This window comes from Phacochoerus africanus, chromosome 11 (genome assembly GCF_016906955.1).
Source record: "Phacochoerus africanus isolate WHEZ1 chromosome 11, ROS_Pafr_v1, whole genome shotgun sequence".
NCBI classification, from domain to species: Eukaryota; Metazoa; Chordata; class Mammalia; order Artiodactyla; family Suidae; genus Phacochoerus; species Phacochoerus africanus.
The window spans coordinates 24,330,557-24,357,440 of record NC_062554.1 but is presented as its reverse complement, the minus strand read 5'-3'; positions in this window follow the sequence as shown (position 1 = coordinate 24,357,440).

Genomic DNA, 26,884 nt, shown 5'->3' with positions numbered 1-26,884 from the left:
CGAAAATAATACTTTTTTTGCAGATTTTTGGTGCTGATTTTCAAGTGATTCATTTTTGTAGGATTTGTAAGTCATGAAACTTTATGTCCCACATTGTTTTATCCTTAAAATGGAACTAATAATATTTGCCTCCAATGTTTCTGGAAGACAAGAGAGTGTATTAAAGCATGGAGAAAAATGGTGCCACATGTAGTTTTCATGGTGGTTGTTTTCTAATTTTTCTCATCGTTCTTCTTTATTGTAATTTATTTTTGGTATTGTTACTGCCCCGCCTATCTTATGAATTAATGGCGACTCTTAGGTACTATTTCCTTTGTGCTGGTGCGTGTCCTGTGAGTTTCTTTCTTTCTTTAAAATAAAGCTATATTTTGTGCTACACAGAAACACATAATAAATATATTTCTAAATTACATTTCAAAATGAGCTATTGTTTCAAAGTGAGCCTTAAAATATAGGAAATCTCTGAAGTGGAGGAAAAGATGAAACAGATGGATTAAATGAGATGTGGCCACCGCAGGGGACATTCTACTTCACACAAGTCCCAGAAATCTCAATGAAATCACTGCATAATTTACGCACGTTCATAAATAATCCATCTCAACCTTTTTCTTTAAGGATTCAGTTTTCAAGTGCATAAACTAAGCAATCCTGGCGACCCACCTCCAACATGACATGGGGAAAATATATTTCAAGTTTAAAAAAAATGACTTCATGGGTTGTGGTTAATGGAATATTTGCTAGTTTCTTTATCGAGGCCAAAGGGACATTAGAAAATGCATACCCTTTGATCATTTATTAATGCACCCCTCTCTGTGCCTGTTAAAAATAATTTTAGCATTCAGGAATTGCCTTATGAGAGTGGAAGACACTTGAGAGGATGGCTGGACTGTATTTTGAAAAGTGCTTTTATATCTTGGCTGAACTGTGCTACATAATCCTTGCCCTTGCTATAATTAGACACAGGTATCACTATTACAACTGCAGTTTTAGTAGTGGGATTAAAAAGTAGCAGAGGAGGTAAAAAGTAGTGGTTTGCTCCTCGCATGGTCCAGAGTCTGCACAAGGAGAGGGAACATTAGGGTCTGATGCAGAATTCTAGCATCCCACCAATCAGGTCCTCATTCCAAGATCAGAAGTATCTTCCAGTATTAGAGAGCACAGACTTCCCTTCGTTGATGGATGAGGGTCTTGCCTTAGCCAGGAGAGGGCCTCACATGTGCTTAAAAACTAGGGATTAGCTCTGTGGTGACCAGACATGCTCATCCCTATCTTCCCTGAGAGTTATTCCACGGGCAAAAAGAAAGAACATTCATCATCAGTGAAAACACAGTTCACTTAACGTCTTCTCACACACAGGACCGGCCTCCCAAATGTGCACATCTGGAAATCTTATCTAGGCCTGTGTAATGACCAGCGTTTAAGCATAATCTCTGGGTAAGTGAATTCAGCTGAGAGGAGTTTGCCTTTCGACTTTTCCTGTCTGAAGCCTTGGCACTCTGAGCTTTCTTGTGTTAAATTTTATCGTCTGCGCAAGAAAATTAATAGGAGCTGGACATGAGACTCTCAGCAGATGATGTTATAGAGAAGACGGTTTTGCTTCTTGCAATAATATTGTATAGACTGGATAGCACCAATGGACAGCTCAATAGCTTCCAAGACTCTGAGTCAGCTTTTGTGGTCTTTCGGACTAGAATGTCTTCTGAGTTCATGGGTGTATGTTCATGAGAAAGGGTGGGTATTGCACAAGGGCCTGGGGATTTGTTTTCTTTGTGTATTATGGGTGAAGAGTCTTCCATAGCGTCTGGCAGATTATCTCAGTTAATACAGATGATGAACCTGATGGTCAAAGGGTGAGGTGACATGCTAAAGAAGTGGTGTGGCAGATGTCAAAGACCACGTTTATAACCTTGTAAGTTTCCATTACAACTTCTTTCACAAATATTGTGTGTGGAGCTCAAGACTCCACCAATAGGATTTGTTGCCTTTTTTTTTTTTTTTTTTAAATCCACTTGTAGGTTCTCTATATCTGTGTGTCTGCTTCTTTTTTGTTATATTCATTATTTTTTAAATTTTTTAGATGCCACAAATATGTGATTTCATACAGTATTTGTGTTTGTCTGACGTATTTCACTTAACATCATGCCCTCCAAGTCCACCAGTGTTGTTGCAAATGTCATTATATCATTCTTTTTTAAGGGCCAAGTAGTTTTCCACTCCGTAGAAGATACATATACATATACCTATATATGTATCTTCTTTATCCATTCATCTCTCGATGGATACTTAGGTTACTTCCATGTCTTGGCTACTGTAAATAATGCTGCAAAGAACATTGGTATGCTTGTATATTTTCAAATAAGTATTTCCCTCTTTTTTTGGAGGTATACCCAGCAGTGGAATTTCTGGGTCATTTGGTAGTTCTATTTGCAGTTTTTTGAAAAACCTCCATACTGTTTTCCACACTGGTTGCACCAATTTACAGTCCCACCAACACTGTATGAAGGTTCCCTTTTCTCCTCATCCTTGTCAACATTTGTTGTTTTTGTGTTTTTTGATAATAGCCATTTTGACAAGTGTGAGAGCAGGTCTCTATTGACTTTTTTCTTCTGTCAAATTGCCGGAGAAAAGGATTGGAAAGCCATCTCTGCTGATGGAGAGATCTAGTATATATGAAAAGACCACGTGGAAAGCCATGGGCAGCTGCCGGCTTGGTGGTAGTTACTGTTGTCAAGGGTCCAGACTCAGGGAGTCACATTTCTTTGCCTTGCAGGGGCTTCCATATGAAAGGCCATTGGTGGACTTAGTGTGTGGAGCAGTGCTGTGGGTGGTTTCATCACAGGCCCCTCTCCAACCAGAGTTGCTTTTTTTCTTTTTTTCTTTTTACAGCCAAACCTGCGGCATACGGAAGTTCTCAGGCTAGGGGTCAGATCAGAGCTGCAGCTGCTGGCCTACACCACAGCCATGGCAATGCTGGATCTGAGCCGCATCTGTGACCTACACCACAGCTTGTGGCAACACTGGATCCTTAACTCACTGAGCAAAGCCAGGGATCGAACCTGCATCCTCAGGGACACTGTGTCCTTAGCCTGTTGAGCCACATTGGGAATTCTCAGAGTTGCTTATAATTTCATCTGTAGTTTTGCAGAGGTCCTGGTCTTTTATTGAAAGCTCAGAGCCCCTGAATAATGACAGATGAAAATGGAAAGAAACACTTCTAAAGGGAGACTTGCTACTTCTTGTGGTTTCTTTTAGAAAACAAAGTATTTCAGTTTTATCAGGATGTTACTCAGTGTATTGCTTTAGTTAAGAGCTTGGGCTCTGCATTCGGAGATTAAATTGTAGTTCTGCCAGGTTTTGGCTCTGTGACCGTGGCAAGTAGTTTAACCTGCCTGAACGTGTTCTTTTGTGTGTAAAATGGAGCTGTTTGTAACTCCTTACCTTAGAGGATTATCTTGAAGGTCAAGTAGAAGAATGATGTTAAGGTACTTAGCACAGTGCCTGGTGACAGTGCTGCTGTTGATTGTTCTTTTTATGTGTTAATATTATTTCAAGTGTTTTCAGAAAATGTTTACAAAAATGTTCAGCAAAAGTATCAGAAGGTGATATCCTCTACTGTTGAAACTTTAGAAAAATATGAATGACTACAAATGGAGGCAGGATGGTTGAGATGTGCAGACCTTGCATGTAGAGTCTGACAGGTCTGGGTTCAAAGGTTGGCTCACCTTATCTCTGTGTGATCTTGGGGATTTTTTTTCCTTAACCCTTCTAAAGCCTAGCTTTCTCATTTAGTTCTAGTATTCTCAGTGTGCCCTAAGGATTAAATGAGATAGGTGCTCTAAAGTTCTCAGTCCTGACACATAGTAAAGAGATCAATACATAGTAAATAGTGTGAGGAAATAAATACAGTTGTGCCAGTGTAATGAGATTATTAACATTTAAAATTTTTTTTGGCTGTGCCCATGGCATGTAGAAGTTCCCGGGCTAGGGATCAAACCCGTGCCACAACAGTGGCAATACAGGATCCCCAAAATGCTGAGTCATAAGGGAACTCCATCGTTTTTATTTATTTATTTATTTTGCTTTTTTTTCTTTTTTAGGGTCTCTCCTCAGCATATGGAGGTTCCCAGGCTAGGGGTCTAATCGGAGCTGTAGCTGCCAGCCTACACCACAGCCACGGTAACGCCAGATCCTTAACCCACCAAGCAAGGCCAGGGATTGAACCCGCAACCTCATGGTTCCTAGTCGGATTTGTTTCCACTGCGCCACGACAGGAACTCCCAATGTTTTAATTTAAACGAAATCTATCTTAGTGTCTGAGCTTACATTTAAGTCTTTAATCCATTTTGAGTTTATTTTGATGTATGGTGTTAGAGAATGTGCTAATTAAAATTTTTAAGATGCAGTTGTCCAGTTTTCCCATCACCACTTATTGAAGAGACTTTTTTCCACTGTATATTCTTGCTTCCTTTGTCATATCATATGTCATTTATATGTGGAATCTAATAAAAAATGATACAAATGAACTTATTTACAAAGCCGAAACTGACTCACAGATTTCAAAAACAAACTCCAAAGGGGAAATGTGGGGGTGAGGGATAAATTAGGAATTTGGGATGAACATAGACACACTACTATAAATAAAGTAGATAATCAACAAGGATCTACTGTATAGCACAAGGAACTCTAATCATTATTCTGTAATAACCTATAAGGTAAAGAAGAATCTGAAAAAGAATGAATCTGTGTACATATATAACTGAATCACTTTGCTATACACCTGAAACTAACACAGCATTGCAAAGCAACTATACTCCAATAAAGCAAAAAATTAAAAAATAAAATAAAATCACTATACATGGGAAAAGATTAAACAGAATTTATCTGACACTGTTTTTACAAAGTTTATCTTAGTATAAAAGTGGGAACCCCTCCCCAAAATCCATGCAACCCAAGTCTGTCCTTAGAAATGAGTCCATGCAATAGAAGAAAGGCTGGGGGAAAAATGTAATTGTAATGTATACATGTAAGGATAACCTGACCCCCTTGCTGTACAGTGGGAAAATAAAAAAAAATTAAAAAAAAAAGAAATGAGTCCATATGAGAATTATGATTTTAATATATACATCCATGACTCTTAGGATCATTTTTAGTGGATGTGGCCTTAAATTATCCAAGGAAGTCTATCTTGTGACAACCCCAGACTGAAGATGACAAATCAAAGGAAGCGAGAAGAGGAAATGGATTGTTTTTTGTGCATATGGAAACATGACTAGTGTTTGGGAATATGCTTTTCCAGATGAGGAAGTTGAATTCTAAAGAGAAGCTCATTCTGTTCCCTGTGGGAAGAGGGATGACAGGTCCATCCTTGTGAATGGAAAAGTGAAGGAAGCGGGGTGACGATCCCAGTAATGTCATCGCTATCAGTTCGGCCCCCTGAGGTCCTGCGACAAGCGCACGCTGCTCTCAGCCTCCAAGCTTAGCGCGTGGAATCCATGAGTCAGAGCCCGGGACGACCCTGGCAAACACCTTGTCAAAACTTCTCGTTGTTTACAGCATGGGGCAGTAAATTGCCCCTTCATGTAGCTGATAAGTGGAGTAAATACTGTTTAAGCTTTCTCTCACAGCTCCTCGTCTAGCACTTTTTTTTTTTTTTCTTTTTAGGGCCACATCTATGGCATATGGAAGTTCCTGGCTAGGGGTTGAACTGGAGCTGCAGCTGCCAGCCTATGCCACAGCCAAGGCAATGCCAGATCTGAGCTGCCTCTGTGACCTTGGCGGCAACTTGCAGCAATGCTAGATCCTTAACCCACTGGGTGAGGCCAGGGATGGAACCCTCCTTATCCTCATGGATACTAGTCAGGTTCTTAACCTGCTGAGCCTCAGTGGGAACTCTTAGTCTAGCTCTTTTTACCCTCCCCTGGGTTCTCTGTCTCCAGGAGGTTTTGAAGAAATTCCTTAGAGAGGGGGAAGCAATCAATAAAGAAATTAAGATTAAGTGAGAGCCTAAGGCAATTCCTTATCCCCTCTGAATTTCAGTTCCCTTAACTGCAAAGCTTCAGTGAGAAAAGTCTTTATACCATCAGCTCAACAACAGTAATGCTGGGCGCTTACTATATGGGTCAGGGATTACTAACTGCTGTCTTACATAAATACCTCATTTAATCATCACAACAACCCTGCAAAATAGATACTATCGTTATTCCCATATTATAGATAAAGGTTACAGAGGTAAAATAAATTTCCCAGTGTCATACATCGTTAAAAGATAGAGTGAAATTGTAGAGGGGTCTGATGCCAAAATCCACATTCCCAGTTACTGCGATGTTCTGTCTGCCTCCATAGTTGCTTCTCCATAAAAGGAAGCCACACTGTCATGGCCACCTTCACCCAAAGGTATCTGGCAACCTGAGTGATGATGGCATGGCTGTATGATGGGGGCTTTGCCTGTATCTCTGAACCAATCAAGATAGGATGGTAATAGCAACAACAACAACAACAACAACAATAACAACAACAACAACAAAAAAGACAAAAAAAAAGAAATTTGGAGTTCCCGTCATGGCGCAGTGGTTAACGAATCCGACTAGGAACCATGAGGTTGCGGGTTCAATCCCTGGCCTTGCTCAGTGGGTTAAGGATCCGGCGTTGCTGTGAGCTGTGGTGTAGGTTGCAGATGCGGCTCGGATCCCGCGTTGCTGTGGCTCTGGCGTAGGCCGGTGGCTGCAGCTCCGATTCGACCCCTAGCCTGGGAACCTCCATATGCTGCGGGAGCGGCCCAAGAAATAGCAACAACAACAACAACAACAATAACAACAACAACAACAAAAGACACACACAAAAAAAGATAGGATGGTGACGTTTCTAATAACTAACCAGTGATGTGTCCCTGGTTGTTTGGGTTGTTCATGTGGTTTGAATGTCTAGGTAATGGCAAAAATGGCTCTTGATAAATGGGGAGAAGTTTCCCAAATTAAGGAGCATTCTAGGAAGGGATGCTTCCGCCTTCAGAAGGGAGAAAAAGAAAGACATTAATGTTTGTGAGGTGCCAGCTCTTTATTGGCCAAGTACTTTGCCATTTGATTTGCTTAGTTCTCTCAATTAAACCTTACATAGCCCATGAAGGTACAGTTTTGTTTCATCGATAAGTTCACTTAAACCTAGAGAAGTGAAGTATCATACCCAAGGTCACGCAACAAAGTGAATAGTAGGGGGAAGATTTAAACTTGTCTGTCCGTCCCCAGTGGCCAGTCTTCCCATATCACACTACCTTCCTGACTTGTTTATGTGTATATTTTAACCTCTCTCAGCCATATAGAGACCAGCACATGCTCCCCATGACACCCCCCACTCCCCACCGCCCCCCACACCCTGCCTGTCAGCTCTCCCAGACTGTGTCCTCATCGTCTTTCACATCAGGTGGGAGCTGTGATGAGTCCTGTGCTTCTCCATCATCATGATGAGATTGATTCTTAGAAATTGGCAAGGCTAGAGAGACAGTGTGTGCTGCTGGGGGTTCTGGATCACTGCACTAAAGCACTGCATCATTCATTCATCTATGCTGTTGTGTAGGCTAGTTGTGCTTCAAGAGAAAGCGGTGACTCCTTGGCATAAAATCCAGAGGAGCTTGCACTGGGCATTTAAACCTCAAGACAGGCATCAATGTTGCCCTTTGAACAGGTGCTGCCGCCGAGGAATGGGGGAATGGCCAGAAGATGAGGAATTCATACAGATGCCTGTCAGTGTCCGCAGGAGGCAAATAGGAGCTTCTCCATCAGAATCTAGGGCTCACTCTCAGGCCCACTCACTGGCCTCAAATCATCAGAGGGAGAAAGGAAGACGTTGCTTGTAATTTGCACTGAGGTATATGGAGCTTGGTGCGCTGCTGTCATTCATTTATTCATTTAATTATTCATTCATTTCTTTCACAGGCCTTGCAATTCTATTGTGTGTTAGATGCTGAGCTGAACAAGGGAACCAGACACAAACCCAGGGCTTGTATATGGAGTGATCCATTGAGTGACAATGCTTCGCTACCTTTTTATCTGTTGTGACTCATGGCATGTGCAGTCTTAGGCAAGCAGTGATGGTTATTGCTCCACTTCGTTGAATGGTTCGTTACTCTAGTGCATTAGAAGTCTCTGGGCAAGGACGAATAACAGATCAGGACCCGTGGTCCACCTGTTACCAGGCAACGTCTTGCGTACACCTCACATTGAAGGGTCCCACCTTGAGTCATTGCGTCCCTCAAAGCCATTTGGCTGTCTTTTCTGCTATAGCCAATTTGAGCCCCTTACCAGGTCTGTCCTCTGGAGCAGGACTCGGAGCTCCCCTTCACAGAAGCTCAGGCACTGTTCCGACACAGTCTGCTATTCACAGCCTCATTCGTCCATGCAGCGGGACAGAAATCAGACGTGTCTGAGGATGCATTCTGGGCCTGCCACGTGTTAGCCGGTGATGAAGGACAGTCCATTAGCGCCAGAGCTTTGATGACTTCCTCCGTAAGAGGGGATCACTCGCTCTGCCTCGGAGGTCAGCTGGGAGCCTTCAGTGAGATGAAGGAGATGCATGTTAGTTCCCCCCACCCCGCCCCGCTCCAGCAATTACTGTTTCACATCAGTTCTTTTGCTACCCAGGAAAGCACGTTTGGAAATATTTGACTCATGGAATAAAAATCCTCCTGCACTGGGCCTGGTTTATTCTCTACCCCCACGAATAGAGAGTGAATAGCTCTTCCCATCCCAGTGTATGGTGTTGACTAACTCTGGTTAACTCTGTCCGCCAGACTGGGACACCAGACCTGAGAGTCAACGTGAATTTATTCTCGTATCTCTAGCTCGGTTCAGGCCTGCCATGTGGTAGGTAATTCATACATGCTTGTTAAATTAAAGGATGTCTCAGTGTCGGAACCCCACGGCGAAATGCCAGGCACCTCCATGACTTTATCTCTATGATGATATTTGAATCTCGTCACCCTCAGATTAGATAGTACCTCCTGAGACGCTTTCATTTCCAGAGCTGTTATCTTTTTAAGAAAATAATAATTTAGAAAGACTCTGTATTAAGAATGCCATTTCAAACTGCTTGACTGTCTTGGAGTGTAGCCATTTGATTATACAGCTAAGACTGATATTATGAAATCCTGCAGCTTTCTGGGAAAACCCAGAAGGCTCCTACTTGATTATAAAATCGAGTTTGCCACAATTGGAACAGCGCTTGTGTCAGCAGAGTTTCTTTAATGAGAAGGTGATTTGAACCAAAATGTCCGCATTATTTTGTTTACTCGAGGTCTAAGTGTGTAACTCGCTTCATGCTTCATTCAGTCACATTAAACCCTTCCTGTAAACCATCTTATTCAAACACAGAATTTTTTAAATTTAGTGAATTCCAAGTGCCTGGAAATACACATTTTTTTCCTTTATTCTTAGTTTAGGGATTAAAAAAACTGAGGCTGAGATGAAAATGAGTACAGGTTAAAGAAAGGCCCCAGGAGTTCCCATCCTGACACAGTGGTTAACGAATCCAACTAGGAACCATGAGGTTGCCGGTTCGATCCCTGGCCTCGCTCGGTGGGTCGAGGATCCGGTGTTGCCTTGAGCTGTGGTGTGGGCTGCAGACACACCTTGGATCCCGTGTTGCTGTGGCTGTGGTGTAGGCCAGCGGCTACAGCTCTGATTCATCCCCTAGCCTGGGAACCTCCATGTGCCAAGAAAAAGGCAAAAAGACAAAAAAAAGAAAAGAAAAAAGAAAAGCCCCAAAATCAATACAACGCTAATTTGGATTAACAAGCAGAAAGTAAATTAGTGAAAAGTCAGAGTATGTGTTATAAAAATACAGGATTATTGTTTCCAGTGACATAAAATTAGACAGAGAAATGGCTTCCTTGATATGTTCTACATAGCAAATTATTTGATAATAAGAAAGAAGGATTTAAAATTAATATGTTTTTAAGCAACATTGATCCTGTAAGTGAGAACAATCACTAAAATCATAAGCCAAACTACTGAGTTTTCCCCATCACATAAAATATTAAAAATGGGGGGAATCGCTGATTAATAATAATAACAGATATTAAAATAATAGGAAGAAATAATCACGGTGGTCTTAGGCCAGACCCTAAGGATTACATGACTCCCGTGTTGGTCCAGGCTTGCTTTCCCCATGTGAACTCTCTAGCGGCAGGGTGGGAGGCATCTGTGCACAAAGAAGTCTTGCAGGGCACTCGTTATTACTCAGGATTTGGGTCCAATAATTTAAGCTGGACCAGACGAAGCGCTGCTCTTTTCCTAGGCTGAATTTTTTTCCTTGAGTGAAATCTCTCAGAAAGAACACAGTAAGACCTATGCTTGCAACTTTTCCCAAGCCCAGAGAAAAACTTTCTATCATTCTTCTTAGTGGGAGAAGAGGCCAGCCAGAACAAAATAGAGACAGAAAGTAAAGCTTGGGAGAGAAGGAGAGCGTTGGGTTCCCCAGTGTGTAGCTGGCCTGGCCCAGGCTCGTCCCCTTGGCCTTGCGATGCATTCAGGAGAATGGAGGTGAGGGTTGGTAGCAAGAGAGATTGGGAGAGAGAGGAGAGGGAATGAATAAGAGCAAAAGCTAATAAACCTCAGATATTCTTCCCACTCAGAGACAATGGAAAAAATAAAAGAGAGAACGAGGTCAAATTAGAAACAAGGATCACTTAATTCTAACTAACTAACTAGCTGAAAGCAAAGGCTCCGTGCCAAAAACATGTGAGACTTCATCTAGCTACTGCGGGTCTCCTTGCTTTTGAGCTGCAGAAGGGAAAGGCAGAGAGAATTCCCCCTGAAGGCTGGGACCAATTTCATGTAGTTTCTCCTCAGGCCCTTGGGGGAGTCCTATTATCAGACCCATTGTACAGATGATGCAACTGAGTTCCAAAGAAGTTAGGAAATTGGCCCAATCCACAGAGTCCGTAAAGCCATGGAGATTCTAACCAAGTCTGTCTGACTCTAAAACTTCTAAAATCAAATCTGGCAACAAGTCCAGCATCCTGTGACCTCTAGCACCAGACTGATAAACAGTTGTTGGATGAATAAATTCACAGAAGAATCCATCTGTTTTTCTAGCCTGAGAGTCAGTGATCCCTATTCTTAGGGTTGCTGTAAAGATGAAATGACACAGCTAAAAGAAAAACTATAGATGAAACATAATGACTCCTAAAGGGCTGAAATAACTTCCTACTGAATTAAAAAGAGGAGCTAGGACTCCCCCTCCCCCTTTAATCTGCAGTCTTCGAGGTAGATGGCAGAACGAGCAAGTATTCTTTTCTGCCTAATCTGAGGAATCTAAGGAGGAATAAGACTAGGCAGTCCTGTGAGGTGACGGTGACCTCTCTGATAGTCTTATGTTCATGTACAAATGGGTACTCTTTTTTTCTTTTTATGGATGCAACTGATGCTTATGGAAGTTCTCAGGCTAGGGGTCAAATCAGAGCTGCAGGTGCCAGCCCAAGTCACAGCCACAGCAACGCCAGATCTGAGCCACACCCGTGACCTACATGGTAGCTTGTGGCAATGCCATATCCTTAACCCACTGAGCAAGGCTGGGATCTAACCTGCATCCTCACGGACACTTTGTGGGGTTCTTAACCCACTGAGCCACAAAGGGAACTCCCACAATGGGAACTTTAAAATGCCTTCCAGCGCTTAGTTCCCTAGAGAAATGGAAAAATTCTTCCTCGTTATCTTCGGCACAGGATTATCTTACCTGCCTGGTGCTTTTCTTCACTAAGTACAAAGCTAGCAATTCAAAGATGAATAATCCCACTTTCAAAATAAGTAAAAGATTAGTGGATTTTTGCTTCCTCTGTAAACACAAATCGACTGAGACACATGAGGAAGCTCCACGGACAATCATGGTTACTCCGAGGAGGCTCAGCTTGATCTGAAGCAAACCTTCTGGTGTATGAGATCCCCATTCAATACTCGACAAGGGTTAAGTGTCTGCTTACTTTGCACGTTTCAGTAAGACTCAGAGCCTTTTTGAAATTGCTAGTTTTTCCATAGCATTTAAATTATGACTGAATTTGGAGCAATTTGGCAGAGACCCTCAAAAATATTTACAGCTTCATCAGGGGTTGCCTAGATAGTTCAACTCTGGAGTCTAAACATATATTCTCTATGTTAATCTTGACCCCCAACCTCTCCCCTTTCCTGTAGATCAATACCCACTTGTTCCTCCACCCACCACATATAATCCCCACAAAATACCACTGTTTTCTTTGCCTCACTCTCTCTAAACAAACTATGAAGTTGTCTTAGTCCTGGGGAGAATTTGATTTCAATCAAAATATTCTTCCTTTTTGCTTTTGCTATACTTCTTTTATCTCTTGGAAGGACCTGTTTTATCTCCACTTTCTTATCTTCTACTCCAAGAGACACCTCCATTTTCGCAGCTGAACTCCGAGAAAACACAGAAAAATTAGCATGTTTTATTTGGATCCAACTGATAACAACGCCAACAGAATTCATCCTAAGGTGTTAATCTCCTCTTCTCTCCTTTTTTTAAACCAGCTTCATCATTCATCTTTGTCACCCAAGGTGGGAGATCCACCTTTGAGGGCGCATTTGGTCTGCAGACTTGATAAGAGAACTTTAGAACTTGCAATCCTGATTCCCATATTTTATTCATGATTTTGATACCCCTAGTCATTATTTCCCGCAACCTTCTATTCAAAGGCAGCAGGTTAATGTATATGATAGATTTCTCTGCTAATGGCTCTAACAATGGACTGGCCTGGCTGGAGGCGGCCTCTGACAAAGAGTATTAGGCTCTTGGTTGGAGATGCCATTGTATGGAGACGAATTCAAAGAAACTTAAACTATTTGATGGACTGTGCTTAACTCCGTTACATTTCTAAAATGTGAATTTTAAGGATCAGAATCAAGCTTATTTTAAAATTGTAGTTCATAACCTGACTTTTGTAGCATTTTAGGGGGATAGATCTAAATTCATTTTATAAAAGATTAACTGGAACATTCTTACATGCCAAACATCAAACTAATTAATGCTGGACTGGAAGACCTGTACCAGACTCAGTTATGCCAGTAATTATCTGTGTGACCTTAATTATTTTAATTAATTTCTTTGGGTCTTAGTTTTCAGAGGACTGTTTGAGTTCTTTGATAATAGATGATCAGCAAGTACTGCTGAGTGAATGTGGTCGCACTTAAAATCCCCTGTGCAGCCAAAATTTTATTTGCCAATCCTGTAAATAAAATTGCCTCTTCTCTCTATTCCTATTCTCATTCTTTGAGTTCAGATCACTATACTTGCTCTCCAAGATCATGTCAACCATCGCCTAAATGTTTTCCTCTTTCTGATTTTGCCCTCTCCGTTAGTGTCTCTTTCACAATGCGACCAGAACGACATTTCTGGAACACATTGGATTGTTACTTTCAAAATTAAGGTTTCTGCCATAGCCTAAGGTTTGTAGTCCCCACCCCCCCCCCATTCCTATATTGAAATGCTACCCCCTGTCATGGTATTTGGAACTGGGGTCTTTGGGAGGTGATTAGGGCATGAGGGTGGAGCTTTCACGAATGGGATTAGTGCCCTTATCCCCAGAGCGTTCCCTGCCCTCTCCTGCCATGTGAGGTTACGGCAAGAGGATGGGCACCTATGAAGCAGGAAGTGGATCCTCAGCAAACACCACCTAAGTTCCCTCTCTCTAGCATGTGAGAAGTAAATGTTTGCTTAATCCATTCAGTTGATGGTATTTCTGTTATAGCAGCCATGCTGATTAAGGCAGTTCCTCTTTTGTCCCTGTTACTCTACTGCAGCTTCCTTGTCATCCCTTAGAACTGGCTGCAGGTTACTTCTCCAGCTTCCTTTCCTCACGACTCCTTTCCTCTTTGAAGACTTTAAGCTACTAGGGGCTACTAGGGATTTTTAGATGATCTTTCACCTCGTTGCATATGACATTCTTTCTCCTTAAAACACTAGTGTCTCCTCCCTGACAAGCTGGTTCTTCCTGGAACCAAGCCAGGTCCCTAGGGGGCCTTCCCAGAACAGACCCCATTCCATGTCCTCTGCTTACCTCTTGTCTGTAGAAAAACCTTAGCCTCCTAGGCCTTTCCAGAATTTCAAAGAATAAGGTTAATCAGAGAAGTAAGAAAATGCAGGGAGAAAGGAGGACAGTCAAACAAGAGAAAATAATAAAAATTCAGCTATTCAACAAATCAAGGACCTTTAGTTCCTCTTCAAGGACCGTAGATGATCTTCTGAGCATAGTCCTTTGAGTGGTTTTGCAGATACCAAAACCTCTGCTGGGTGGAAGAAGTTAAATCTATGCTACCCACAAGCACGTGGACCCCAGACTAGTTGGAGCCAGAAGTTGATGATGTTGACTCCTGATTCCCTCACCACCGACCAATCAGAGGAGTGGCCACAAGCTGATCACACACCCCACAGCGCCCTCTCCTTCAGGCTGCATTTAAAAACCTTTCCCTGAAAGCCTTTCTGAGAGTTCAGGCCTTTTAGGCACTAGCTACCTGGACTCCTTGCTTGGCATCTCCAGTGAATGCTGCCCTCTCCCTCACCACAGCCTGGTGTCAGTGGGTTGGCTTTACTGCACCCAGGCAAGCAGACCCGAGTTTAGCTCAGTTAACATTCCACTCATCCTTCAGCTCATACCTTGCAAGTTGCTTCTCTAAGAGGCCTTGCTGATATCCTGCATTTGGTGTCGCCATGACTCTCTTTTCCTCACCTCTGACAGTGGGTTTTAAAATTGTAGTATAATAGCCAATTTCTTAGTCTGTAACTGTCCCTAGACTGTAAGTTGAATTGAGGGACAGAAACTGCATCTGCATTGACCACCGTGGAAACAACAGTCCATAGCAAAGTGCCTGGCATATTATATATGTTTGTAAATGCATTAATAAATGCAAGATAGGAAAGGCTGCTGCTATGTTCTCTCATTCTTTTGCTATAGAACATGGAAGCAAATGTGTTCCATGATATAAAATGCATTATATCTGGTGTATAAAGCATTTTATACCTACAGAGAAAATAGGAAACGAGAGAAAAGAGACATATGCACATATTAAGAGATGGTAATAAATGAATGATTTCTTTCTCACTAATTACCATGCAGGTGCACGAAGTTAAAAATGGTATGTCCTCTATTATGCTCACATACCTTAAATTGTATTAATAGGCTCTCTGGAGTGCTAAATGAATAGTATCATGCTCTTCTGGGAAAAAAAAAATAGTCGCTTTCTAATAATGAACTAGCCGTGAGACATTAGCATCTGTGGGGGAAAGATATTTAGAAAAAAAATTAAGCAGATATTAAGCCAAAACTTCATTTTCCTTTGTTTAATATGTTCAGAGGAGAAACTCAGTTACGTAGTTTCAGATGGCATATGAAGATTGTTTAGGAGGTTTTTGACATGGTACAGAAATCCACGTGAGGATGGGCATGGAGTGATGCTTCAATTATATTTCAGTTGCTTGAACTGTGGTTTGTTTTTTTTTGTTTGTTTTTTTTTTTTTTTTTTTTTTGTCCATAGCTATTTCTGGAATGGTTCATTCTCTGGTTTAATATTTTGCAGTTAGAGCCAAAGAGATGGGCTGATTAATTGGATGTGAGTGTCAGAGAAAAAAAAAAATCAGTCAAAGATGCCTGTAAGTTTTGGCCTGAGCAAATGGACAGATGGCAGTGCTAACCACAGGGAGAAAGAAGGCTGAAGATAAAAGAGCTTTGGGGGAGAAGATCCGATTCAGCGGCATTCATGCGAAGATGCATGCGAACGGATGTTGAGTAGGCAGGGGATAGATGAGTCTGGATCTTGGGAGAGATATCTGTGCCATGAGCACAGGGTTTGTAACTTGTTGGAGACTCATAGGCAGGTCCATGATACCCACAGCTCTGAGACTAGGTAAGGTCACTGAGGGCGTGAGCATAGAGACCAGAGAGGAACCAGGATGGAGCTGTGGAGCACTCCAACCGGAAAGGTAAAGGAAGAGGAAGAACCAGCAAAGGAGAGTGGGAAGAGGGGAGCAGCGAGGGAGAAGGAACACTGGGACAGAGTGGAGTTCCGGATGCCAAGGGAAGAAGTTGCATCTGGGAGGAGCAAGTGATCCTCTGTGCTTAATGTTAATACCGATGGTAGATCCACAAGTGGAAGCCGGAGAATTGGCCATTAGGCTCGCGATGTGGAGGTCATGGGTCATTCTGAGAAGAACGAGGGAGGACAGAAGATCCCCAGGGAAGTGGGTTGAAGAGAGACTGGGAAACAAAGAATTGTAGATTGAAAATGCACACCACGTTCTCTGATAGATGTATCATATATTTTAAAGAATTTGTGACCCATTTCTGAATGATCCTTTTCTGGCTTCTTTACATATTAAGCATTCCAGGGACCAAGAGTCACTCTTTTTTCAATGAAAAAAATTCCCTAGTAACAAAAATACAATGTATATGAGTAGCAGTGAGGAAGCATATGGGTTTTAGTGATGGCTAAATATACCACAATCCACCTACAAACTTGCTGGTTACAGGGATTTTATTTTAAATGGCATTTGCCATGAAGGTATTGGCAGAAAAAATATCAAACGTCTTCATGAAAATCGTAGGTCTCTTGGTTTCTCTAATGTATTTCCAGTGAAATCTGGGAACTAACTCCTTTGTTCTGTGTCAGTTCAGCTACTTTATTTTATTTTATATTTTTTTTTCCTTTTTAAGGCCGCACCTGCTGCATATGGTAGTTCTCAGGCTAGAGGTCGAATTGGAGCTGTAGTTGCTGCCCTATGCCACAGCCATGGCGATGTGGGATCCGAGCTGTATCTGTGATCTACACTGCAGCTTGAGGCAATGCTGAATCCTTAACCCACTGAGCAAGGCCAGGGATCCAACCTGAATCCTCACAGGTTGGATTCTTAACCGGCTGAGCCACCATAGGAATTCCAGTTCAGCTCTTTTAAAGCCTTGAACATTCAATGAAAGGCTCCTCTTTACTTACTGGGTTTAGAGAGGACATTGTGGACTGGGATAGAAATGGAAAAAAGCTCTGAGTTTTCGGTAGCTGTTGTAGCAGCTCTGAAATAGGCAAGATGTTTGTTAGCTAGTTCTTTGTGCCATGATCACAAAGTTTAAAGATTCTCTTTGCCACAGGGCTTCATCCTTCAATTAGGGTGTAGGTATCCATCCCTATTGGCTAGGGTTCCAATCAGCTGCTCAAAGCAAATGGTCTTAAATTAGTCTTCAGTCCCCATTTCTATGGCATAGGGTCCTCGGGAGTAAGTTAACCCCGTGGGTGCCTCTGTAGGTGTTAACGGTGATCTCTCCCCCCGTGTGTCTGGTCTGTTTAGAGAATGATCCTGTGACTCTCTCCCATTCCATGCTAGAGGGGCAGCTTGGTCTACTCATTCTCAAGGAAAGGATCTTGGCAAGAAAACAGATTTCCTTCCCTCAGGCATTCCTGCTCTCATCAAAGACCAGAGCAGTTCAAGATACTTCTCTTGGGAAGTTCATTACGGTGACTTAGTCATCTTTGCAGCTAGGTCTTTTTTTGTCCTCGAGTTCATAAGCCAAAGGGCACAGAGATACATATGTTACGTGGATACAATATGCTAAAAACCAAGACAGAGTTTGCATGTGAACATGCTTGTCTTAAATTAGGAGGTTGGGATTAACACAGACACACTACTATATATAAAACAGATAGCCAGCAAGGACCTACTGAGTAGCACAGGGACTCTACCCGATGTAAGGAAAATGAATCTGAAAAAGAACATGTATCCCTCTGCTGTACACCTGAAACCGTGCTGTACACCTGAAACGAACACAATATTGTAGACCAACTGTACTCCGCTGAAAAATGCTATGAGGTCAGAGGAAGTAAGAGCCTGCTGTTAGACATTGGAACTAGATTTTAAAGCAAGACTAGAGATTGACCAGGTAGACAAGAGGCACAGTGGAACATGTGGCAACAAGACAGGAGCCAGCATGATCGAGGACTTGGAGATGGAAGCGATCATGGGTGCAAGAGTAAGGTGTCCTGTGCCGTGTGGCTGGAATATCGGGTGTGCAGGATGAATGCTTATAGCGGTGAGACTTGGGATCTTTTTTATTTACTTATTTATAATGATTTTAATTATAGCTGTTTTACAGTGTTCTGTTGAGACTTAGGAACTTATGGCTGGATTAATGCTGAACAAGACTCAGGACTACATAAAATGTTTTGCCAGAGTTCCTATTGTGCAGTGGAAATGAATGCTACTAGTATCCATAAGGACACAAGTTCGATCCCTGCCCTTGCTTCCCGGGTTGGGGATCCTGCATTGCCATGAGCTGTGGTGTAGGTCACAGATGTCGCTTGGATCTCACGGTGCTGTGGCTGTGGTATAGGCCAGCAGCTATAGCTCTGATTCGACCCCTAGCCTGGGACCTTCCACCTGTGACCCTGAAAAGCAAAAAAAAAAAAAAAAAGTTTTGTCCTCAATTAACAATTTTGGTCATTTGTATAATAAGACTAAATGATTTCGAGCATCACTCAGTAAAGAACATGAAATTCCTCCACCTTATGGGATAGGCAGGCTGAGGAGCACCATGCCTGAGACTTGAGATATGAGGTCCTACTTGGCTTATTCTGTAAGGTCACTAGCTGGCTCCTGGTGCTCTGTCTTGACATTAGGTTTCTCCCTCCTAGAGCTTCTCTGTGACAAGAGAGGACCTCTTTCTAACATCCTTAGCTCAGTTCCAATGGGAGGCGCTTCCCACATGGCGGCCGCACTTCGCACAGGTCCTCAACCTTTAGCTCTGCCTGGGTCGACCCCTCATGGCAGAACCTACTCTTTTTCTGGCCTGGTTTTGTCCATCCATGCACATAGCACATCTCCTCTCCTTGGTTGTCAGACAGAAAGTGGGAATAGAGTTCAAAGGTTATAATTTTTTTTTTCTCTTTTTGCCATTTCTTGGGCTGCTCCCACGGCATATGGAGGTTCCCAGGCTAGGGGTCCAATCAGAGCTGTAGCCGCCGGCCTACACCAGAGCCACAGCAACGCGGGATCCGAGCCGCATCTTCAACCTACACCACAGCTCACGGCAATGCTGGATCCTTAACCTGCTGATCCAGGCCAGGGATCGAACCCACAACCTCGTGGTTCCTAGTCGGATTCGTTAACCACTGAGCCACGACAGGAACTCCAAAGGTTATAAAATTTTTGATTCAATGTCCTGCATGTTTCCTAGGGAGGAACTGCAGACACGTCCGCTCCAGCTTCCAAACTCACTTTCGCCTCTTTTTCTAAGACTCATCTTCTCTTCCTAAAACTCATCTTTTGACTAATGATTAAGTTGTATTGTAGAAGGATCTGACACAAAACGAGTAATAAATAAGAGAGGATTCTCTTTTGCTTTTATTTCCAGAGAATATCTTATTTTAAAATATTTGTTCGCTCTCTGGAAAATAAGTCAGTCAACGTGACTAACTAGGAATGTAGCTTTTATCTCCGGTTTAAAATCCATAATATAATTAGGTCATGGTTTCCTATGTTGATATTTGCTCCATGATAATTCTGATAGCTGATAGTTTAATTGAATTTTCATGTGTCTGAAACAGATGCTCTAAGCTAACTCCCCCATCAAAGTGGAAATGTTAGTCATGCAAATTTAGAGAATGCTCTCTCACTATTCATTCCTACATTTCAGGGCTATAGCTGGTTTAACAACTGACTCATTTAGCCACAAACATTGACATTAATCATAGGAGTTGTGTTTTTAATTGAGCGGCTGCAAAAAGAGATATTTCAGAAGAAGAAAAAATTCAAGCCCAGGGTGTGATGTAAACTGCTTTTCAAAATTGTTTTCCAAAAAAAAAAAAAAATTGTTTTCCATACGCAAAAGCTAGGGAATAAAAGTGACTATGCTTTGCATGATCCTATGCTCTTTTCAAAAAATTTCAGTGTGCCAAAAATTATTTTGCTCTTTCTCTTGATTAATGTCAGAGCATACGGTGTGCATTTTTGGTTTAATGAGTGAAATTTGGGGGGAAACAGATGCACGCATCAAGAGGACCTAAAATAACATTACCACGAGTTCTCTTATAACATAGGAAACATCTAGAATTTATAGTAATTACGTACAAACTTATAAATAATGGAAGAGACCTAATCACGTTGACCTTGCTCCATCATAAATAACAAGGCTGCTTTAAACTCACTCTAATTGCCCCCTCATTATACAGAAACTTTTCTAATTCTTTCCAGCCATGGGAACCTGTGTAACAAGCCACAGTGCTCCTTTGGGTGGATGGATTTCGTTTGGAGAAATTAGTCTTCAGTTATACCTTTTCCTCTCACCCCCCGCCCCCGCCCCCGCCCCCGTTCTTTGTGTGCTATCTCCCCCTGGGGTCTCTATCTTATTGATGCAAGGGATTCTCTGTGTGTCCGGCAAGGAGCTCCGGGGTCTTGGGAGTGCCTACCCATGCCCAGATAGAGTCAACACGCTCCATCTTTAAACAGGGACTCACAAAAGTGCAAAACTACAGTATTGAAATTGCCGCTGCTGTGTAGGACATTATGTGAATGAGTTCCGTCCTAGTGTTGTTAAATGTGTTAAATTAAAAAATAAATGTGTTTGGGGACATAATATAATATTAAAGGGGCATAGTACAATTCAATTACAGTATTTGTACGATACGAGGAATAAACATATGAAGAAAGCATTTTAAAAATATATTCGTAGAACGAGACGATCTCCCACATCTCCAGTCAAACACTTGGAAGATAGGATGAGAATAAGCTAGATGGAGAAAATGTTTTTCTTAAATTTGTATGTAAGGTGTGAATGCAAATATACGTGCATGTGTGTGTGCCTATGTGTAAAACAAACCTCGGGTATGAAAGAAAGACTTATCAGGAGTTCCCTGGCGGCCAAGTGGTTAACGATTTGGCATTGTCACTGCTGTGGCTTGAGTTCTATCCCAGACCCAGGAACTTCTGCATGCTGTGGGTATTAGGGTATAGCCAAAAAAAAAAAAAAAAAAGATTTACCATACATTAAAACATTAATAGTGAGCATTATTTTTTTTTGGATAAATGTGAAACAATAGGAATCTTAACATCGTCTTCTGTTTTAAATATTTCTTCCTATGGTTATGTCACATTAGAATGAAGCATAAACTTCAAACACTTTAAAAACCTAGGATATAAACTCTGGCAGCTCGTTTGGACTGAGTTGCCCGTGTAGAGATTTGGTTCCAACAAGGTGGGCATTTGAAGTCGGACACTGTGTGCTCAGACATCCACACCTGTGCTCTGGAGAAGGGGTCACCAAGAACTAATGCCACCCTCCCTTCGTTTGCATGTAGCACAGCACAGGGGTGAACTGTAAAGAAAGCAATGACACAGTTACCATAAAAGATTGCCATTCTGGCATAATGGTTAATATTTTTCATCCAGGCGACTTGGGCATGAATAAATAATAGACACATATTTACTATGTCTCAGTCAAATGACTTTGTTGGAAGCAGGCTAGACTTATCAGTAGGATAAATTGATAAGTGCCAGGAACGCAGCTTGCAGAATGAGCCATGTGAGCTGGATTCACATTACTTTTCCCTGTTCTTCCTGCCGGCTCGTACGGTTTGTTCTGCAAAGTTTCCCTGGGCCTGCTACTAGCCACTGAACAAATAGTTCCGGTTAACAACAGAATCCATCAATAAGCAAATGGAAAACAAATCAGCTTAGCAATAAAGTTGAAAAATAATCACAGCCTCGTAGAGCAAGGCTGCAAGGTGACTTCACCGTGAGCGTGATAGCAAAATTGCTGGGATGTGACTCGAATTTACACGGCAAATGGCTGTCACAGGGCCATACCAGAGTGCCACATGACAGTGATATGATGGCTGTGCAAAAACACATTTGTGCTTTCAAGTTACAGATGAGAACGCCAAGAGCCTTGCGAAAGTAGAACCTCTGAGTACTTGGTCCTGGGCTCTGTCAGACTCGGAGCTGTGTGGGTGTCTGTCATGGACTCAGGTTGTATAAACAGAGCAGATGTCCTCTTATTGGCAAGTGGCTTCCTGAGCATTTGATGAAGATGATGAAAAAAAAAATAGCTACATTTCTGCCTGCTTGCTATGTGCTGTTCTACCAACATTTTTTAAGATTGCTTCCTTCACATGTTTATTCCTCTTATCATACAAATAACGTAATAGAATTGTACTGTGCCCCTTTAACATTACATGGCACCCCCCAAACACATTTTTTTAAAAATGTAACATTATTTAACAATGCTAGGAGGGAAATGAACGATTTTAATACGACGCCTTGTTTTCTGACCTCAAATCTATGAGCTCTCAGGCACCCGCTATCTCATCGTCTCCAGCCTGACTTTCTGTCCCAGACACATACTTTCTTCTTCTTATTTGATGGGTAGGCTTGACCTTCTAGATCTCCGTCTCAGTTCACATGTCTCACGATTTCCCGGTCCTGTACTTAATATTCCCAAGGTATGCATATTAGCAATGATAGCAAAGCCTTTTCAAACGCCTTCTGTGTGCCAGTGGGCACTATTCTTCTCTCACTCAATCTCTCTCTCTAATTTCTCTATCATCAGTGCCCTTCAGCCAAAAACCACGTGAACCCTAGAAGTTGAATAAGTAGAGTTTATTACTAGTTGCCTACAGGGAGAACACAGGAGAAGGAGAAGATGAGAAGGGAGTGGTGTGGTGTCTCAGTAATAGGGTGTTAAAGTACTTACTAAAGGATTTAGTATCTAATTGAGGGATTTAAGAGGAAGGTCTAAAGAATCAAGCATTTCTGCTCAATTGGATACTGTCAAAAAGCAGGGGCAGTTTTATGATGGAGTAGCTCATTCAATCTTATCTGTAGGGAGGGGAGATTAGAGCCAGAATAAAGCTGCCATTGGTAAAGTAGGAGCAGTTACTCATTTTAGCCAAGAGGGGGTGGTGTTTAGCATTACATAGGCAGCACGGTGACCTTGTTTTTGTTTTTAGACAAAATTATGACGAGGCTTTGTCTTAATTATTCATAGTTTCAGAGTAACTTTGTCTGAGATTGGGATTCTGTAAGGTTTTTTTTTAAATGTCAATTAGGAAAATAACATGGCCTGGTTGCGAATGCGTGGACAGCTTCCCTGTGTTAAGGACTGTTCTCTCTCTCTCTTTTTTTAAAATCTAAATATCTATCTATCTATCCATCCGTCTATCCTCGGTTAGTACTCACAACAAGTCTCCGGGATAGGTATTACAGTTATTTCCATTTCATAGAAGGTGAGACTGAGAAACCGAGAGAAGTAACGTGCTCAAAAGCTTCCTGCTGATATATAAAGATCTGGGATTCACACTCAGACAGTGCGAAAACCATAGTCTGTGCTGTTCATCACTCTGCTGTACTGGTTGACAATGAACCCGTCCATTAGGTAGTGTGTCCTCCCACCACAGATAGCTTGGACCTTTCTTTTTTATAATTTTTTATGGCTGTATCCATGGCATATGGAAGTTGCCAGGCCAGGGATTGAATCACAGCCACAGCTATGGCGTGAGTCACAGTGAGGCAACACTGGATCCTTTAACCCAACACACTGGGCCGGGGATTGAACCTGCACCTCCACACACATTCTTAACCCATTGTGCCACAGTGGGAACTCTAGCACGGACCTTGCCATAGGACCCTCCACGCTGTTGCTTCAGTGCAGGAATGATAGAATGCTGAGCCGGGTAAGAGGAAAGCATGCTCACTCCCGACCTGCTCCTGACATGGCAGCCTGATGGGCAGAGATTTTTCGGTAAAGAAGAGATTTGAGGGAATTTAATCTCGAATTTCATATATATATTTGTCTTTTTAGGGCCACACCCATGGTACATGGATGGTGCCAGGCTAGGGGTCGAATCAGTGCCATAGCTGCTGGCCTACAGCATGGCCACAGCAATGTGGGATCTGAGCCTGGTCTGCAACCTACACCATAGCTCGAGGCAACACCAGATCTCATTAAGTGAGGCCAGGAATCGAACCCGAGTCCTCATGGATCCTAGTCAGGTTCACTACCACTGAGACACACTGGGAACTCCTAAATCTCCTAAATAGCCACCTAATCCACCCAAGTTTAGCTCTGGTCGGGCTGAGCAACTTAGGGGGTGTCAGAAACAGATCTGGAAAGGGAGCCACACCAGCCTTTGCTTCTTGGCCTCTCGGGAGGAGAAGGGTGTCTGATGACAGTGAGGCAGGTGCACCGGATCAGGCTGGGAGGAAGGAGAAAAAATTAAAGGCAGAGTGAAAAAGGGGAGCAGGGAGGAGAAGGGTGGGGACATGGAATGAGAGAAAGAGGAAGCAGGTGCTGGTGTGCCTTCCTTCCCTTGGGTTCTGAGGTGGAAGAGTTCCCAGAGGGCAGAGCTGGGGAAGGAGAAACGGTCAGAGCATCGCTTGGGTTCTGTTACTGCCTTGGCCCATGGAGCTGTTTGTCCACGAGAGACTGGTTGCTAAGCTCCTATAGCAGGTTCTTCCCCTGTTAACACGGGCCTGGCCACATCCTCGGGGCAGAGAGAGGAGTCAGTGTGGGTAGAGGGATAAAGAGAATGCCCAGGTCCTGCTGGGGGCTAATAATAAGAAGGACAAAAATAACGCACTCAGGAGGTCTGCCCTCAGCCTTCATCTAAAAATCCAAACAGAGAAAAAAACTCTTAACCTCAGAACTTCCAGTCTACCAGTTTAGCAAAAATGGAAAGTCCAAACAGAAAGAAACAACCTGAATCCTAAGTAAATAGAAATAAGTGGGAGTTCCTGTGGTGACACAGTGGTAATGAAACTGACTAGCATCCATGAGGACATGGGTTCGATCCCTGGCCTGGCTCAGTGGGTTAAGGATCTGGGGCTGCGGTGAGCTGTGGTGAGGGTTGCAGATGCGGCTTGGATCCCCCGTTGCTGTGGCTGTGGCAGCTCCAATTGGACCCCTAGTCTGGGAACTTCCATGGGCTGGGGGTGTGGCCCTAAAAAAAACAAAAAGACAAAAAAAAAGGAAAAAAGTGACATACAGCACATGTGGATACTAACTTGATGTTTCTTTAAAAAAATTTTTCCTTTTTCCTTCCCTTCATTCATCACATATTTATTCAAAGTCTCCTGTGTTTTGGGCACAGTGCCAGGTCTGGGGACACCATGATTAATGAGTCAGTCAAGATCTCTGCTGGTCACCAAGTCAGACCACTGACGCAAAGACAAGAAGCCTCAGAGTCTTACACGACTTCTGAGACCCTCTATGAATTTGAGTTTTAACCTGTTCCATGTCCACCAATCAGGCTGCTTGCCTGGGAGCCAGCTTCTTAGTTGGAAGAAATGGAATTTGAATCTTAAATTGCAGGATTTCCACCCTGGGTCGCTGAGGCCGCTTGCTTCTTTAGGAAGCAGACAAAAGCCTGGCTCTTTAAGCCTTCCCCATGAGCCCTACTTGATTAGGTAGATTGAATTTGCATGTCTCCTCTTTCACTGCCTTTGCTTTCTGCCTCCTTTTGATAATTTAGGAGCTGAAATCTCAGTTGGGTCACTGCTTCATCAGGTGCCTAGCGGAGTGCAGTTGCTCAATAAATGAAAATAGGATATCGTCCCAGCAAAGGAACCTCTGACCCTGGGTGAAGAGCACCCCCTAAGTGCTGCATATCAGGGTTCCCTGTCTTCTTCCTTTGGAACCCTCCCCAAGGGCGGTGAGGTAGCTGCCGGGTCCCATCCTTTTCTACCTGAATTGAGTCTGGCAAATAGCTGCACAAAGGAATTCCTCCAAACCTCCAGAAATGGTCCATCAGTCCCGTCACAAAAGAGCATTCAGGGATTTTGTTTCTCAGTGGAAAGAAAGCAGGGGGAAACATATCTCCCTGATAGTATCGCTCTTTTAGCTTTAATTTCTCATTACAGGGATATTTTGAAAAGTCTAAAGAAAGCTTTCAATAGCTGGACATCTTGTGAATACAAGCTATTGTGTGGCTAAAGTGTGTGTTCGTGTCGGAAAACATGCGGTCCGGGTGTGTGTGTCCTGTTGATTCACTTCAGATATCTTCTTCTTGTCTCCAGGAAAGCTTTCATCACAGATCTTTTACCTTCTTCTTGGTGGAGTTACAGAGCAGTTAGGCTTAGAGTGTAGCTCATTTGCTGATTAAAAAAATGAGTCATCTGGTGCAGTTTTCATTTTTGGTCCTAAGTTGACAGCTGCATCCATGGGAAATCCTGAAAGATGCCACCTCCTGCATCTTGGTTGGATGGTGAGATCTCTGAGAAAAAACCCTCCCCCACCCCTCAGCAAATCAAAATTAACACAAAAAACAAATCTCCTCCCCACAAAACAAAACAAAACAAAACAAAAAAACCCCAAACCAAAAAGATGGTGGAACAAGAACCAAAACAAATCCCAGTTGTTAAAAAAATTAACACCTTTCTAAAAAGCAATCTTTATCCTCTATCGCAGGGAAAAAAATCTTCCTGAAACCTTATGGAATCAACGTCATAAATTTGCATCTGCTTTAAAATAGGGGAATAAGGACATGTCCTCATAATGCCTGCGACTGCGACTGAGAGTGTATGGGCAAAGTCCGGGGAGCATAACTGCAGAAAGTCAGCAGTTTATTTGCCATCCATGCAAGTAGCATCTGCAGCTCTGTTTGGAGTTAGCAAAGAAATGGACTTCTCCATTTTTTTTCTTCCTGGATTTTAATGGGCAGTCATCTTTTGATGAGAGAGGGTGAGAATGAGCTACCTCTGAATTGTCGCTAGATATCACAGGGGACAATGTGGTGTCATTCCTCCTGCCTATTCTCATGCCACCCAGTCTCTTGTCTGATCAAAATTCCAAATACTCTGGCTTCAAATCTGATCATACCGGTTATAAATGATCTCAGCCGAAGGTGTACTG